Consider the following 17,617-nt stretch of genomic DNA (forward strand, 5'->3'; position numbering starts at 1 on the left):
ACCACCAGCCTGAACCGCTGATACAAGGCAGGATGATCCATGCTTTCATGTTGTTGAGGCCAAATTGTGAGCCGAGCATCCGAATATGTCAGCAGAAATGGAGACTCATCAGAGCAGCAACGTTTCTCCAATCTTCTATTGTCCAGTTTTGGTGAGTCTGTGTGAATTGTAGCCTCAGTTTCCTGTTCTTAGCTGACAGGAGCGGCACCCGGTGTGCTCTTCTGCTGCTGTAGCCCATCCGCCTCAAGGTTGGACGTGTTGTGTGTTCAGAGATGCTCTTCTGCAGAGCTCGGTTGTAACGAGTGCTTGTTTGAGTTACTGTCGCCTTTCTATCAGCTGGAACCAGTCTGGCCATTCTCCTCTGACCTCTGGCCTCATCAACAAGGCATTTGCGCCCACAGAACTGCCGCTCACTGGATATTTCCTCTTTATTCTCTGTAAACCCTAGAGATGGTTGTGCGTGAAAATCTCAGTAGATCAGCAGTTTCTGAAATACTCAGAGCAGCCCGTCTGGCAGCAACAACCATGCCACGATCAAAGTCTCTTAAATCCCCTTTCTTCCCCATTCTGATGCTCGCTTTGAACTGCAGCAGATCGTCTTGATCATGTCTACATGCCTAAATGCATTGAGCTGCCGCCATGTGATTGGCTGATTAGAAATGTGTGTTAACGAGCAGTTGAACAGGTGTATCTAATATTATCATAACTGGCTCCATCACTCTGTCTCCTCTCCACCAATCAGCTGGTGTGTGGTGTGCGGTCTGGCGCAATATGGCTGGCGTCGCGTCATCCAGGTGGATGCTGCACACTTACAGTATGGTGGATGAGGAGATCCCCCCTTTGTGTAAAGCGCTTTGAGTGCCCAGAAAAGCGCTATAGAAATATAAGGAATTATTATTGTTAATATTTACAAGACAAAATGTCCTTAAATACACTATGCAAACATTACTTTTAGATATAACTTATCATTTATGTTATTATTCATGTTATTATTGGATTATTAGTTTTCAATAGTATTAGATTATTCGATATTATTAGTTTCGACAAAAATTAAATGATGTTTTATAGGATAAATATTTAGTTTTAAATGGCTTTTGGAATGAAATAAAATACTAAAATATACTTTTAAATGCCATAAAACAAGGAGAAAGAAAAATGTCAGATTATTTTGCTTGTTTTAAGGAAAAACTCACTTTATTTGGACTTATTATTTCTGAAAAGATTATAATATTTGTTGCTTGTCTAGAAAATGCTTCTTCATTTAAGAAGCTAAGATCTTTTTTGATTTGTGTTATTCAGAAGAGTTTCAACACAAATTAAATGATAAATTGTAAGCTTTAAATGCTTTTTGGATTTAAATGCAAATCTAAAATGCATTTTTAAATTCTGTAAGATGATGAAAAAAAATGCACAAAAAAAAATCCACATTTTTGTATAAAATATTTTGCAACAATTAACAATTTTGCACACACAAAAATCCAACATTTGGTTTTGTTTAACATCACCTATTTAACCATGTCAAAAGCAGGCATTCATTTTTTTTTCAACTAGTTACAAATTTAATTAAATAAGTTAATTATAGTAATCGTATGTATGCAAAAGTGAGATTTTTAATAAAAAACATGTTTAACTACGAAACCAGCTTTACTGTGATTCTTGTCCAAATATCTTTTAAAAATGTAAATCAAGAAGCATTTTCTGGACAAGCAAAAAATGGTCTTGTTTTTCAGAAATAATGAGTCAAAATGAAGTGAGTTTTTCTAGGGCTGCTCGATTATGGGAAAAATAATCACGATTATTTTGGTCATAATTGTAATCTCGATTATTCAAAACGATTATCAGTTGAAGTCAAAATTATTAGCCCCCCTTTGAATTATTTTCTCATTTTTAAATATTTCCCAAATTATGTTTAACAGAGCGAGGAAATTTTAAATTTTCACAGTATGTCTGATAATGTTTTTTCTTCTGGAGAAAGTCTTATTTGCTTTATTTCGGTTAGAATAAAAGCAGTTTTTAATTTTTAAAAAATCATTTTTGGCACAATATTATTAGCCCCTTTAAGCTATTTATTTTTTCGATAGTCTACAGAACAAACCCCTGTTATATAGTATATATATATAAATTATTCCCAAATGATGTTTAACAGAGGAATATTTCCCAGTATTTCTTATAATATTTTTTCTTCTGAAGAAAGGCTTATGTGTTTTATTTCGGCTAGAATAAAAGCAGGTTTAAATATTTTGAAACCTATTTTAAAGTCAATATTATCAGCCTCTTTAAGAAATATATATATTTTAATTGTCTGCAAAGAAACTACTGTTATACAATGACTTGCCTAATTACCCTAATTAAGCCTTTTAATGTCACTTTAAGCTGAATACTAGTATCTTGAAGAATTTCTAGTAAAATATAATGTGCTGTCATCATAGCAAAGATAAAAGAAATCAGTTATTAGGGATGCGTTATTAAATCTGTTATGTTTAAACTGTGCTTTAAGCATCTTCACTGTAAGAAAAACACTTGAGCTACAGCCGTCCTTTAGTCAAGAGCAGTGAGGGATTTTCTCCTTTTGTTGTTTGATTAATAATAAAAACAGACGGCAGCAGGAATATTGCGTGCTGTCACTTTAAGAATAGTGTGGCTCTGATATGGTTTCTCTTTCACATGTCTTTTGATTCTCAACTTGTTTATTCATATTAACCCTGGTTTGTGTAATAAACAATCACTAAACAAATGTGCATGTATTTGACCATTAAAGAGCTCACATTAAGATAACTTTAGATGTGTGTGTTCTGCTCGTCTCCGAGCCTGTCCGAGGCTGAGCGCGGCGCGCACACACACAACAGCATGTGCTCTTTTGCGCTTTTAAAAATATGAATGATGCGCATCCTCTGCTGCAGATGTTACATTACAGCACATGCTTTCAGTCATTTTCACGTGGAGCTGAGCTTTGCAGAGGAACAAATGTGTCCAACTGGAAAGGGGGCGGTGTATGATGGAATAATCGCTTATCTCCATTAATGGTTTTTCATAATCCTTAGAAGCCGAAATCGAAACCGGATTTTCGATTAATTGCACAGCCCTAAGTTTTACCTTAAAACAAGCAAAATAATCTGCCAATGGGAGAAGAAAAATAAATTCATTTAAACGCTAAAACAAGTTTATTTTCTAATAGCAGATTATTTCTGAAAATGCTCGTTTAGAAAATGCTTCTTGATTTCATTAGCTAAGACAATTCAACATAAAGTTTCAACACAATTTAAATGATACATTTTACGTTTTAAATGCTTTTTGTATTTAAATTAAATTTAAAATAAAATTTTAAATGCTATAAAATAAAGAAAATTTATTCTCCATTTGTTCATAAAAAAAACTAAAAAACTGAGCAACAATTAACATTGATGCATACACAAAAATCCAACATTTGGTTTTGCTTAAATATGTGATAGTCAGGCATTTTTTCCCCATCAACTACTCCATAAGAGAAATTCATTCATTCATTCATTCATTCATTTTCTTGTCGGCTTAGTCCCTTTATTAATCCAGGGTCGCCACAGTGGAATGAACCGCCAACTTATCCAGCAAGTTTTTACGCAGCGGATGCCCTTCCACTACCTACTGCGCCACTGCCTCGCCCATAAGAGAAATTATTATTATATAAACATTTGTTGAACTGCAAAACCAGCTTTTCTTACTTAAAGTTTTCATCTTGTTTCTGGTCCAGATATCTACAAATTCTGGAATCAAGAAGCATTTTAAGACGAGCAAAAAATATTGTTGTGTTTCCAGAAATAATGAGTCCAAATTAAGTGAGTTTTTCCGTAAAACAAGCAAAATAATCTCATTTAAATGCAAAACAGGATTATTTTGCCTGTTTTAACGGAAAACTTCCTTTGCTTGCTTGTCTAGAAAATGCCTCTTAATTCAGCATTTTTAGATATTTGGACTAGAAACAAAAAACTGACAAAGTAAGAAAAGCGGTTTTGGCTTGGTGTCAGGACTAACCCATCATATCATTTTAGTTTATGGTAAACAAAAGGACAGAAAAAGCTGCGTGGAGTGTCACAAAGGAAATGGTTTCAATGCATCACCATGTTCAATTAGTAAAGTGACTCATTATAAGTGACCTTTGCTCAGGTCTGTAAATAATCTCCTGACAGACGCAGATGCACATTTACAGGCCATTTCAGTCTTTAAGAGAGTCATGCATTTCTCACAATCTGACTTACGGCTTTTGCATCGTGTCCCATCGCTTAGACACAGATTCACTGCAATGCAATTGAAATGTGCAGTCGAGCACATCTAGGGTCATCCAGAGGTCAAGATACAGGAGACTTTTATTTTGTCTGCAGAATAAAAGCAGTTCTTGTATTTTGCCAATTATTCTGTGCCAAACTACAATATCTTTTGTCTGAAATATAACGTGCCATTCTGCTGCTGTAAATGCATTTTATTAAAATAGTAGTCTCTAATTTAAAATGCTTTTATTATTAAACGTTTGCATCAGTTTTTAAAAAGTTAAAAAAAGTTTTTTTTCTCCATACTGTCATACTGTCATTAATTAAAAACAAAACGAATTAATAGAAATTAATTATTAAAAATGATTGTTTAAAAACATGTTGAAAAAAATGGTGTATATATATATATATAATCTTAATATAATAATTGTCTTTAACTGTGTGTTTATATACACATACATATACACAGCACACACACTCATTATATATGTAAATGGATTATAGATAAGAAAAAAGTTATAAGAAAAATTAAAAGCTTTACAATAAATGTATGTCTTGATAATGTATTTAATAACAACACTTTTAATACAGAATTTATTTACATTTGTTAGCATTATTTAATGTAAATACAGTAATTCAGTTCATGTTAACCAATGTTAACAAGCATGTTAACAAGCATGAATTCTGATGTTACTAATGCATAAGTAAATGTTGAAACATGATTCATAAATGCTGTGCAAGTATCGTTCACTATTAGGTCATGTTAGTGAATGCATTAACCACAAAAACCTTATTGAAATGTGACTTAAATATTCCCAAGAACACAAAAGTGGCACAAAAATATAAAAACAAACCTGAAACCAAACCTAAATTCTTTAGTGGAAAGAGTGCTTTAGGTTATGGGATCAGAAGCTGATCATTCGTCATGCTGCCACTATCGCTCAGGGATTTTCTAGAGTGGTCAGATGCTGTTTTTGATTGTGTGAATGATTTTATTTGTGGTCCGGCTCTGAGCATCTCCCCGGTGTCCGACCCAATGTGAGCGGTCAGAATTGATGGCAGGGAAATGAAAACTCAATTTCACACGTCACCTGCTGCTCGCTAGGAAAGAGGAGAAAGGGTAAACAGAGACTGAAGACGGTGTAGAAAATCTGATAGAAAAAAAAACATCAAAACATTAAAGCTACAACGTTAAAACGTTACCATTTTGTTATTAAAACAATAACCTACACTTGTTAAAACTTTACCTTTCTGTAATGAAGACGTGACCATTCAGTTATCAAAACATTAACGTTCGATTATTAAAATGTTATTATTCAGTTATCAAAACATTAATGTTTGTTTATAAAAAAACTTTACCATTTAGTTAGAAAAATATTAAATGTTCAGTTGTAAAAACTTCACCATCCAGTTACCTAAATATTGCTGTTTAATTTCATGTTTCTGCTGCTCACTAGGAAAGAAGAGTATATATGCAACTTACATATATGACATACGGTACAAGTTCATATTTAGATTATATAAACAGACAATTATGAATCATTTTGAGCTTGACTATAAGAAAACTGTCATATATGTCAAAATAAAGCAAAAATAGCAGTTTACATGTATATAATTTCTTCTTTGCTGATAAAGAATGATGATATTTTGTATGTCTGTCTGTCAAAACAGCAAAAGATTATCCTACTTCAATATATGCAACATCAAATAAGGGTTAGTACTAAAGTAATCTAAATGTAATCCAAAAGTAGTCAGATTGCATTACATAAATGTGTAATCTAGGATAAATGTGTAAACTAGGATTACTGTGTAAAAATGTTGTGTAATCAAATAAGTGTTAGCACAAAAGTAATCTAAATGTAATCCAAAAGTAGTCTGATTACTTTACCATGATATGAAATCTAAGATATTAAATTACCGACTTCATATTTTATCAAGTCATCATGAAAGTAATCTAATGTAATCCAAAAGTAGTCTGATTACTTTACCATGATATGTAGTCTAAGACAGTGGTTCTCAACTGGTTTGGCCATGGGACCCACATTTTTACATGGTCATCAACCCGCGACCCAAATTTTTAGGAACTAATGTAATTTTAGGAATTATAATTAATTTGTATTTATTTGTTAACATACACAAGTAGTGACAGAAAATCACAAAGACTTACAAATATAAACAATATTTTATTATTGTCATTTAACACAATGTCTCAAATTATAGAAATACTACAAAGTAAAAATGACAAATGTTTGGTTTCTAAAAGTGCTTTTGTGAGAGCACATCACTACATATGACACACTGAGGTTTTAAGCCTTTTTTGTCATCAATATATGTAAATCCATACTTTACATATTCAGGGTCGTACTTGTGTTTCGACATATTTGTTGCTATACTTAAATTACATTTTTACGTGTCAAACGGTACAGTTGACGCTCGCACATTTCAAAATAAAAGTCTTATATAAGCAAAATAAGTTAAAAATTAAACATTTGTTGTTATTTTGACCACAAACTCTGCGACCCACTGAAAATGTTCCCGTGACCCACTTTTGGGTCGCGACCCACCAGTTGAGAAACACTCGTCTAAGATATTATCTTATTGACTAAACATTTTATCAAGTAATCACGAGTTAACATGAAAGTAATCTAAATGTAATCCAAAAGTAGTCTGATTACTTTACCCTGAATGGGTAATCTACAATATTATTTTACAGATATTTTATCATGTAATCAAATAAGCGTTAGCACAAAAAGTAATCTAAATGTAATCCAAAAGTAGTCCGATTCCATTACATAAATGTAATCTATGATAATATATTACTGTCTAAGAATGTTGTGTAATCAAAAGAGTGTTAGCACAAAAGTAATCTAAATGTAATCCAAAAGTAGTCTGATTACTTTACCATGAATGTGTTGTCTAAGATATTATATTACTGACTACACATTTTATCAAGTAATCACGAAAGTAATCTAAATGTAATCTAAAAGTGGTTTGATTATTTTACCCTGACTGTGTAATCTAAGATATTATATTACAGACTACACATTTTATCATTTAATCAAATAAGCGTTAGCACAAAAAGTAATCTAAATGTAATCCAAAAGTAGTCTGATTACTTTACCATGAATGTGTTGTCTAAGATATTATATTACAGACTACATATTTTATCAAGTAATTATGAGTTAACACAAAAGTAATCTAAATGTAATCTAAAAGTAGTCTGATTACTTTACCCTGACTGTGTAATCTAAGATATTATATTACAGACTACACATTTTATCATGTAATCAAATAAGCGTTAGCACAAAAAGTAATCTAAATGTAATCCAAAAGTAGTCCGATTACTTTACCATGACTGTGTAATCTAAGATATTATATTCCCGACTACACATTTTATTGTGTCATCAAGTAGTGTAATCACAAAAGTAATCTAAATGTAATCCAAAAGTGGACAGATTACATTATCATGAAAGTGTAATCTAAGAGACTGCACATTTTGTTATGTAATTCGTAATCAGTACTGGTGATTATTAATGAGTACTCCACCCAGCTCTGTTCATCCGGTATCATTGTAATAATACCAATTAAAAGCAGATATTTACGTGAAGATGTAAACGGCTTGACCCTGGAGTCTGCAAGGGTTAATTGAGTTTCTGATTCACATGCTGGAATTGCTTAGAAGGCTTGCGATGAATAGAAAAGAGACTCATGTTGAGGAATTGTTTTCCGCAGTGAGTGTCTGATAATCAATACAGCCCATACCATATCATTAAACTGCAGGAGAATACTTTCACTGGTCTCTAAATCATTACAAATTCAGCTCCATATCCGACCCAGAGGAGATGCATGATAAAAAATCCATAAAATACACAGTAAAACATGACATGGTTGCTCTAGAAGTCAAATACATACATACTCTACCTGGCAAGTCTTGTCGCCTATGCAAGTTTCTGTAACATTAAATAATAACTGGACTTCTAGTTGCTGATCTGGTGTCAGAAGTGTCTCTATGAAAGGCAAAGGCCTCTAGATTTTGCTGATTTGAGCTCAATAAATCTGATCATGTCTTGATGTTGACTGATTTGATGAGGACAGTGCGCTCTGACTCTGCTCAGACTAAAGTCTCATCACTGAACAGAAATAATGTCCAGTATAGAATATAAAGTCCTGCTGCAGTGGAGACAGAATGAATATTGTGTCTGACTCCAGGGGAGGACTGGGACTAAAAATCAGCCCTGGCACTGTAGCCACACCAGCCCACATTACCACACAGACACAGCCCCACCCACGGACACACACATTTACTACTTATATTGGTGTACAGTTGGTAAAATTATATAAGCAGCACCATATTTAAGAGATATTTAAACATTTAATGTATGTGACTAAAACAAAAACAACCCATTTATACATGCAATCATGTCATTCATTTTTTTTTTACGGCTTAGTCCCTTATTAATCTTAGAGCCACCAACTTATGCAGCATGTTTTACACAGTGGATGCCCTCAAAGCTGCAACCCATTTCTGGGTTACCCAATTCCCAATCGGCCTACCCAATACACCTATAGCATGTGTTTGGACTTGTGAAGGAAACCAGAAGGAAATCCACATGAACATGCAAACTCCACACAGAAACACCAACTGACCCAGCTGAGGGAACCAGCGACCTTATTGCTGTGAGGCGACAGCGCTACCCACTGCGCCACTGCACTGCCCCCTTACGAGACTAGTTCAGTTAATTTGATGTATTTGGCATTGTCTGACTTGACTGCCTTTCCCTTTTTATGGTCCATCTCTATCAATTTGTTGCACTTACTGTGTGTTTGACAGCCTTGCCAGATTTTGATTACGTTTGCATAACCTCTGATTGGGTCAGCCCATCTCGAAACCAGCCGGTCGTTGCCGATTGGGCCAATGCTTAACATTGATTAATATTCTTACTATCATCATCATCATCATCATAATATTCACATCTTGCAAGAGATAAAAGCTGCTTACATGTAAAAAAAACAATACATATGAAAAAATGAATTAAAAAAATAGCTGACCGGCCCACATTTAAAAAATGGTCCGGCCCTTTTGGCATTTGCCAGAATTGCCAGATGGCCAGTCCGCCCCTGTCTGACTCCATCATGAGCTTGGAGGACTGCATCCATACATCTCTGACATGACTCAAATCACTGATTAATAAAGTCATCTGGAATGAAGAAGAAAGCCTTCTTGCAGGACTCCCAGAGTTCATCTTTAACGCCTCCTCCTTCATCTTACTCCAGACATGCTCAATAATATTCATGTCTGGTGACTGGGCTGGCCAATCTTGACCTTCTCTGCTTTCAGGAGCTTTGATGTGGAGGCTGAAGTATGAGGAGCGCTATCCTGCTGGAGAATTGTCCCTCTCCTGTGGTTTGTAATGTAATGGGCAGCACAGATGTCTTGATACCTGTTGATGTTGCAGATCTCTCGCACGCCCCCATACTGAATGTACCCCAAACCATGATGTCTCCTTCACCAAACTTGACTGAATTCTGTGAGAATCTTGGCCCATGGGAGTTCCAGTAGGTCTTCTGCAGTATTGGTGATGATTGATGCAGATCAACAGATGATCCAGCAGAGAAATCCACCTTCTGACACTTTCACACATCATCAACTAGAAGAACAGTTATTTTTTGCTGCTCTGAGATCAACAACAAGACTTTTGTCAGGAGGTGTATACACATACAAACATATATACACATATATACACATATATGTTATAGAGTTACAAGACAAATCAATAATCATTATTTCTTCTGTAAAACTGTATTACTTTATTGCTCAAAATGTAATTAAATACAAATAATTTAGTGATTATTTAAATAAAAAATCTCTCATTTATTTTCTTTAGCAGCTCCTTGGTTGGAAACAATAGACGTGTTTGATCAAAGTGGACGAGTTTCCTGAAATCCATGCACATAAAGAAGGAGTCATACATTTCAATCACATGAAGGGCGTCAAGAGCTCAGCTGCTGCGTTTATTCAGCACAATTATTCATTCATTCGTTTTTAGGATGATCTGTGATGACCAGCGAGAGCGACGGGAGCAGGTGAGCGTTCGCACACACACACACACATGCACACATATACATACACACATGCACTCAGTTATTTTCTTTCACCTTAGTCCCTTTATTAATCAGGGGTCGCCACAGTGGAATGAACCGCCAACTATTCCAGCATATGTTTTACGCAGCATGAAACTCACACACTCATACACTCATACACTATGGACAATTTAGCTTACCCAATTCCCACATGTGTTTGGACTGTGGAGGAAACCCACGCCAACACGGGGAGAACATGCAAACTCCACACAGAATCACCAACTGACTCAGCTGGTACTCGAACCAGCGACCTTCTTGCTGTGAGGCGATCGTGCTACCCACTGTGCCACCGTGACGCTTACATACACGCAAATACAAATATACACATACTCACGCACACACACTATGCATAAACACACGCACATGCACACATTCAAACATACACACACAAACACACAAACTATCCCTGTTGCTGAGTTGAATTAATCTACCATTGGCTCAAATATGAACAAACAACAACAATTTCAATGCCAAAAATGTAAACTTTTTAACCCAACAGTTGAGTTTGTCCATATTTGACCCAACATTGGTCAGTTTGGATTGTTACCATGTTCACTCATAAGAGTTTATGATTCACACACATACACACACACACACACACAAATCTTAAGCTTTCAATTGGTATATAATTTATAAATTTTCTCTTCAGCTTAGTCCCTTTATTAATCAGGGGTCTCCACAATGGAATGAACCGTCAACTACTCCAGCATATGTTTTACACAGCAGATACTCTTCCAGCCACAAGCCAACACTGTGAATACACTCTTATACAGGCACTACTGCCAATTTAGTCCATCGATTCCCCTATAGCGCATGTGTCTGGACTGTGGGGGAAACCGGAGCACACGGAGGAAGCCCACGCTAACATGCGTGCTTTGCGAACTTTCCAATGATATATAATTTGCCATTATTAGATTAGGACTTACTTGCAATATAGTTGTAACCCAGGGATGAGTTCGGATCAAAATACAGGTTTATTAAGGGAGTCAGGCAAGCAATAGTCGACACGGGTGCAAACAGATGTTTGAGGTTGGACCAGGGCCGGAGTGGGACTCAATTTCAGCCCTGGAGTTTCAAGCCAGACCGGCCCACCTCAGTTCACGACTGATTCCAGTTCAGTTTCTAATGGCACTATCACGTCGTTTTCAAGAAAACTGCTGCTTTAGAAATTCAAATGTTCAACAGCCCTAACAGTATTATATGTCTTAACAATAAAAATGAAAAAAAAAATAAATAAATTTCAGGGGAGATTCCAACACGGATCCGCGCCATTGAGACGCAATGTGCTTACCACTGGATCACATTGGCGCTATTACAGTGAGAGTAAAAAATAACTAATGACTTGCGACCCTTAAGACACAGCACTACTTTCTTTTGATGGCTCAATCTTTTTCTCCTATTTTTAGATTTCTGATCAAGTTATGTCAGATTTATTAATGTATTATTCATTTTATTCGAATTCTTATATTCACTAAGGTGCCGCTGTTTGGGGTCGATAGTTACATCATCATCATTAATGTTAGTTAACCTGCAGGCTGCATTTTGCTCACGGGGCTGCGAGAAAATAAATAAAAAGAGCGGCGCTGCGGCAAAATAATGAATAAAAAGAGTAAAGCTATGGTCAAATAAATAAATATAAGAAAAAAGTGTGACTGCTGAGAGTGTGAGCAGCTAGGAACACCGGCCCTCACGGCCAAAAAACAGACCGGCCCACCGGGAATTCTCCCGGTCCTCCCGATTAGCCAATCCGGGCCTGGGTTGGACAGGTGAGAGGTCGGAAGGCAGGCGGCAGACAGGGACAAAAAGACAAACTAGGCTAGAGTCAAAACACGGTAAAACAAGACAAGGAAAACACATTGTAATGTCACTTACGTGAACAAGACTCCGCCTTGGAGTGAGTGTATGTGCTGGTTAAACAGTGTGTGTTATCAGTCCTTGACAATCCTCCGGTGGTGCCTGTGCAATCAGTAGAGTGGATGTATGAAGTTGTAGTCCAACAATGGCAGATTTGTAGTCCATACTGTAAGTGATTGTGGGTGTATTCCAGCGATCTATGGAGTTCAGATCACTGGTGATAATGGCAATAGTGAAGTAAACATACCGGTGACAGTTAAGGGTTTAAATGTTATAATATATATTGATGGCATATCAGTTTCCTCTCAACGTTTGGTTTCATTGATGAACATATGGTTGTTGTTTACAGCAGAGTGCTTTAAGGCATTAAACTCATTGTGAAATCTTGCTGGCCCATTATATCAACCATCTTTTATCCGTCTGATGATCAGTGAAGTGTAGAATCTGCCAGAGCCCAGATCAGTATAATGAATGCTTGAGGAAGTCCAGAACCTCTAATGAAAATGCTTCTGCTTTGCATTTTTATTTTACAATTAATCCAATTATGCTTTCATAGGAAATTACATTTGAGAATGTTCCAATTTTGTGTTTTTCAGTGGATGCGGGAACATCCGACCGTCTGTGTCGATTAATGCCACTCTTTTATTTACTTTCCCCCATTGATGTTTGGAACGGGTTTAGGTTTAATATTGAAATTGAGAGCTTTTATTAAGAATTGAGAGGCTCTTTTATGTATGAAGATCAGTCAAGTCAGTAAAATGTTAAATTAGATTACACATTTAAGGTAATCTGACTACATTTGGATTACTTTTTGAGTACTTTTGTGCTAACTCTTATTTGATTGCATGATAAAATGTTTAGTCAGTAATATAATATTTTAGATTACACATTTATGGTAATCTGACTACCTTTGGATTACTTTTTGATTACTTTTTTGATTACACTATATTTGATTACACGATAAAATGTGTAGTTGGTAATATAGTATCTTAGATTGCACATTTTTGGTAAAGTACATGTAATCTGACTACATTTGGATTACTTTTGTAATTACACTTTATTTGATTACAAAATAAAATGTGTGAGTAATATCCCTGCTGATAAATCCAGCTTAAAACAGCCTAGGCTGGTTGGCTGGTTTTAGAAGGGTTTTGGCAATTTCCAGGCTGGTTTCAAGTCATTTCCAGCCTGGTCTTAGCTGGTCAGGCTGGGAAATGACCAGCATAAACCAGCTTTACCAGCCTGGTTTAAGCTGGACATAGCTGGTTTTGGCTGGGCTTCTAGCCTGGCTAGGCTGATCAAGCTAGTTTTAACTGATCATCTGCCAGCCTGACCAGCTAAGGCAAGGCTGGAAATGGCGGAAACCAGCCTGAAAATGGCCAAAACCCCTCTAAAACCAGGATGGTCAGCCAGCTAAAACCAGCCAACCAGCCTAGGCTGGTTTAAGATGGATTTTTTAGCAGGGATTTTATCTTAGATTACACATTTATGGGAAAGTAATATGACTACATTTTGATTACTTATTGATTACTTTTGTGCTTACTCTTATTTAATTAGACAGCATTTTTAGTCAGTAATATATTATCTTGGATTACACATTTATGGTAATCTGAATACTTTTGGATTACATTTAGATTACTTTTGTGATTGTACTTTATTTGATTAAACGATAAAATGTGTAGTCAGTAATGTAATATTTTAGATTACACATTTATGCTAAAGTAATCTGACTACATTTGGATTACTTTTTAGATTACTTTTGTGCTAACGCTTATTTAATTAGACAAAAACATTTAGTCAGTAATATACTATCTTAGATTACACATTTATGGTAATCTGACTACATTTGGATTACTTTTGTGTTAATTTTTATTTGATTGGATAACATTTTTAATCAGTAATATATTGTCTGAGATTACACATTTATCGCAATCTGACTACGTTTGGATTACATTTAGATTACTTTTGAGTTAACTCTTATTTGATTACATGATAAAATGTGTAGTCAATTATATACTATCTTAGATTACACATTTATGGGAATGTAATCTGACTACATTTGGATTACTTTTGTGATAACGCTTATTTGAGTACACAATAGCATTTTTAGTTTGTAATGTAATAGCTTAGATTCTTAGGGCTGATGATTTCCTCTTGGTCTGTGCGGTGTGTGAGCAGTGTGTCAGTAATTGTGCTGTTTGTTTGTTCACTCTCTGGAACACACATGATTTCTGACGCTCGTCACTCTTCAAACCCAATTTAATTCCTGATATCCAGCATGTGCATCCAATTTCTGTATGACATTGGAATATACATTCATTTGAGCAGGTGTGTGTGTGTGTGTGTGTGTGTGTGTGCGTGCTTGTGCGTGTGTGTGTGTGTGTGTGTGTTTGTTTGTCTGTGCGTGTGTTTGTAGGTGTCTTTGTGTGTGCACGTGTTTGTGTATGTGTGCATGTGCATGTGTATTTATGTGTCATGTGTGTATGTGCGTGTTCATGTATGTGTGTGTATGTTTGTATTTATGTGTGTGCATGTATGTATGTATATGTGTGCATGTCTGTGTGTGTGTGTTCATGTATGTATGCGCGTGTGTGTGTGTGTGTGTGTGTGTGTGTGTGTGTGCGCGCGTGCATTTGTGTGTATGTGTGCATGTGTATTTGTGTATTGTGTGTGTGTGTGTATGTGCATGTGCTTGTGTAAGTATATCTATGTATATGTGTGTGTGTGTTCATGTATGTATATGCGTGTATGCGCCTGTGTGTGTGTGTTCATGTATGTATGCGTGTGTGTGTGTGTTTGTTTGTCTGTGCGTGTGTTTGTAGGTGTCTTTGTGTGTGCACATGTTTGTGTATGTGTGCATGTGCATGTGTATTTATGTGTCGTGTGTATGTGCGTGTTCATGTATGTGTGTGTGTTTGTATTTGTGTCTGTGCATGTGTGTGTCTGTGTGTGTATGTATGTGTGCATGTCTATGTATGTATGTATGTATGTATGTATGTGTGTGTGTGTGTGTGTGTGTGTGTGTTTATGTATGTATGCGTGTGTGTGTGTGTGTGCGCGTGGGCATGTGTGTGCGCGTGCATTTGTGTGTATTTGTGCATGTGTATTGCACACATACACACAAATGTGTGTGTGTGTGTGTGTGTGTGCATATGTGTGCGCATGCATTTGTGTGTGTGTGTGTGTGCATGTGTATTTGTGTATTGTGTGTGTGTGTGTATATGTGCATGTGCATGTGTAAGTTTATCTATGTATGTGTGCGTGGGTGTTTATATATGTATGTATGTGTGTGTGTGTGTGTGTGTGTGTGTGTGTGCATATGTGTGCGCTTGCATTTGTGTTTGTGTGTGCATGTGTATTTGTGTATTGTGTGTGTGTGTGTATATGTGCATGTGCGTGTGTAAGTTTATCTATGTATGTGTGCGTGTGTGTTTATGTATGTATGTATGTATGTATGTATGTATGTATGTGTGTGTGTGTGTGTGTGTGCATGTGTATTTGTGTATTGTGTGTGTGTGTGTATATGTGCATGTGTGTGTGTAAGTTTATCTTTGTATGTGTGCGTGTGTGTTTATGTATGTATGTATGTATGTATGTGTGTGTGTGTGTGTGTGTGTGTGTGTGTGTGTGTGTGTGTGCATGTGTATTTGTGTATCGTGTGTGTGTGTTTACAGACAGCACTGAAACCCTCATTATCCCGCACTCTTCATGCAGTGACTCTGGTTCTGGCTCAGGTTCACCTCTAAATCCCTGATTATTTTTTCTCAAGTGAGGATTTGATGGCGACTTCCATCCGAAGGAGCGCAGGAGTCTGATCCTCTGCTTATCCACAAGGACATCTCGGGATTATCAGTTTTTAATTTATTATGATCCCCGTCAGATCAGAAGTTTGTCTCCAGCACAGAACCAGCTTTCCATCTTTATCTGTAATCTTCATGTTAATTATGGATCATTTGAGTTGATGTGAGGATTATTAGTCACGCATCACTCAAACTCCATCAATTAAAGACACTTCTAGAGCGTGTTCGAGTTATTAATGCTGGGAAATTTTCATTCTTTTAAAAATATTTCCCATGTGCAACACATTTGTCCAATATTTAATTTCTAATAACTAATTTGGGGCAGCGAGACGGCTCAGTGGTCATCACTGCCTCCTTAAAGCAAGAAGGTCTTTTGTTGGTTTTTCTGTGTGGAGTTTGCATGTTCTCCTCATGTTGGTGTGGGTTTCCTCCGGGTGCTCCAGTTTCCCCCACAGTCCAAACACATGTGCTATAGGGGAACTGATCAATTAAACTGGCTGTAGTGTATGAGTGTGTATGAGTGTTTTCCAGTACTGGGTTGCAGCTAGGAGGGCATCCGCTGCGTAAAACATATGCTGGAATAATTGACAGTTCATTCCGCTGTAGTGACCCCTGAAAATAAGGGACTAAGCCGAAGGAAAAAGAGTGAATGAATGACTGATTTGTTTGTCTTTGCCATAATGACAGTACATAATATTTAGCTAACTACTTAGTAACATAATATTTGACTAAATATTTGTCGAGATACTAGTATTCAGCCTCAAGTGACATTTAAAGGCTTAACTATGTTATTTTATGGTTTGTTCTGTAGCCAATGGGGGAAAGAAATCTTAAAGGGGATAATAATAGTGCACAGTAGTTATATATATATATATATAAATTAAATAACAAAATATATTTATTTATTTATTAATTTTTTTAGTGCTGGGGACGGATTAATTGCATCCAAAATAAAAGTTTGCATTGACATCATATACGTGCGTGTGTTTTATGTATTTATGATTATGTGACACACATACACACACATATAAACACAAACCTATACAAAACTCATTTTTTACATAGGTATTTAAATGTATATGTCATTTGTATCATTCATTCAATTATTCATTTTCTTTTCGGCTTTGTCCCTTTATTAATCTGGGGTCACCACAGCGGAAGAAAATTACCTAGAAGAAAAATACGATAGAAAATACTGTAAATATGCTTTTGCTATATATATATATATATATATATATATATATATATATATATATACAGTTGAAGTCAGAATTATTAGCCCCCCTTTTAATTTTTGTTCTTTTTTAAATATTTCCCACATTATGTTTAAAAGGACAAGAAACTTTCACAGTATGTCTGATAATATTTGTTCTTCTAGAGAAAGTCTTGTTTGTTTTATTTCGGCTAGAATAAAAGCAGTTTTTAATTTTTAACACCATTTTAGTGTCAATATTATTAGCCCCTTTTAAGCTAATTTTTTTTCTATAGCCTACAGAACAAACCATCATTATACAATGACTTGTCTAATTACCCTAACCTGCCTAGTTACCCTAATTCACCTAGTGAAGCCTTTAAATGTCACTT

The 17,617-nt window shown here is 35.8% G+C and overlaps 2 protein-coding genes across 2 annotated transcripts in view; both read left to right on the top strand.

Moving 5' to 3' along the window:
- Positions 1 to 17,617, top strand: part of myo18b (myosin XVIIIB) — a 673,005-nt gene that overhangs the window by 367,174 nt on the left and 288,214 nt on the right. The gene's annotated exons all lie outside the window — the stretch shown is intronic.
- Positions 1 to 17,617, top strand: part of slc4a5b (solute carrier family 4 member 5b) — a 132,470-nt gene that overhangs the window by 20,911 nt on the left and 93,942 nt on the right. The window contains exon 2 of the mRNA XM_073915217.1: positions 10,124 to 10,322. The gene's annotated coding sequence lies outside the window, so the exon portion shown is untranslated. The remainder of the gene's footprint in view (positions 1 to 10,123; positions 10,323 to 17,617) is intronic.

This window comes from Danio rerio, chromosome 10 (genome assembly GCF_049306965.1).
Source record: "Danio rerio strain Tuebingen ecotype United States chromosome 10, GRCz12tu, whole genome shotgun sequence".
Classification (NCBI taxonomy): domain Eukaryota; kingdom Metazoa; phylum Chordata; class Actinopteri; order Cypriniformes; family Danionidae; genus Danio; species Danio rerio.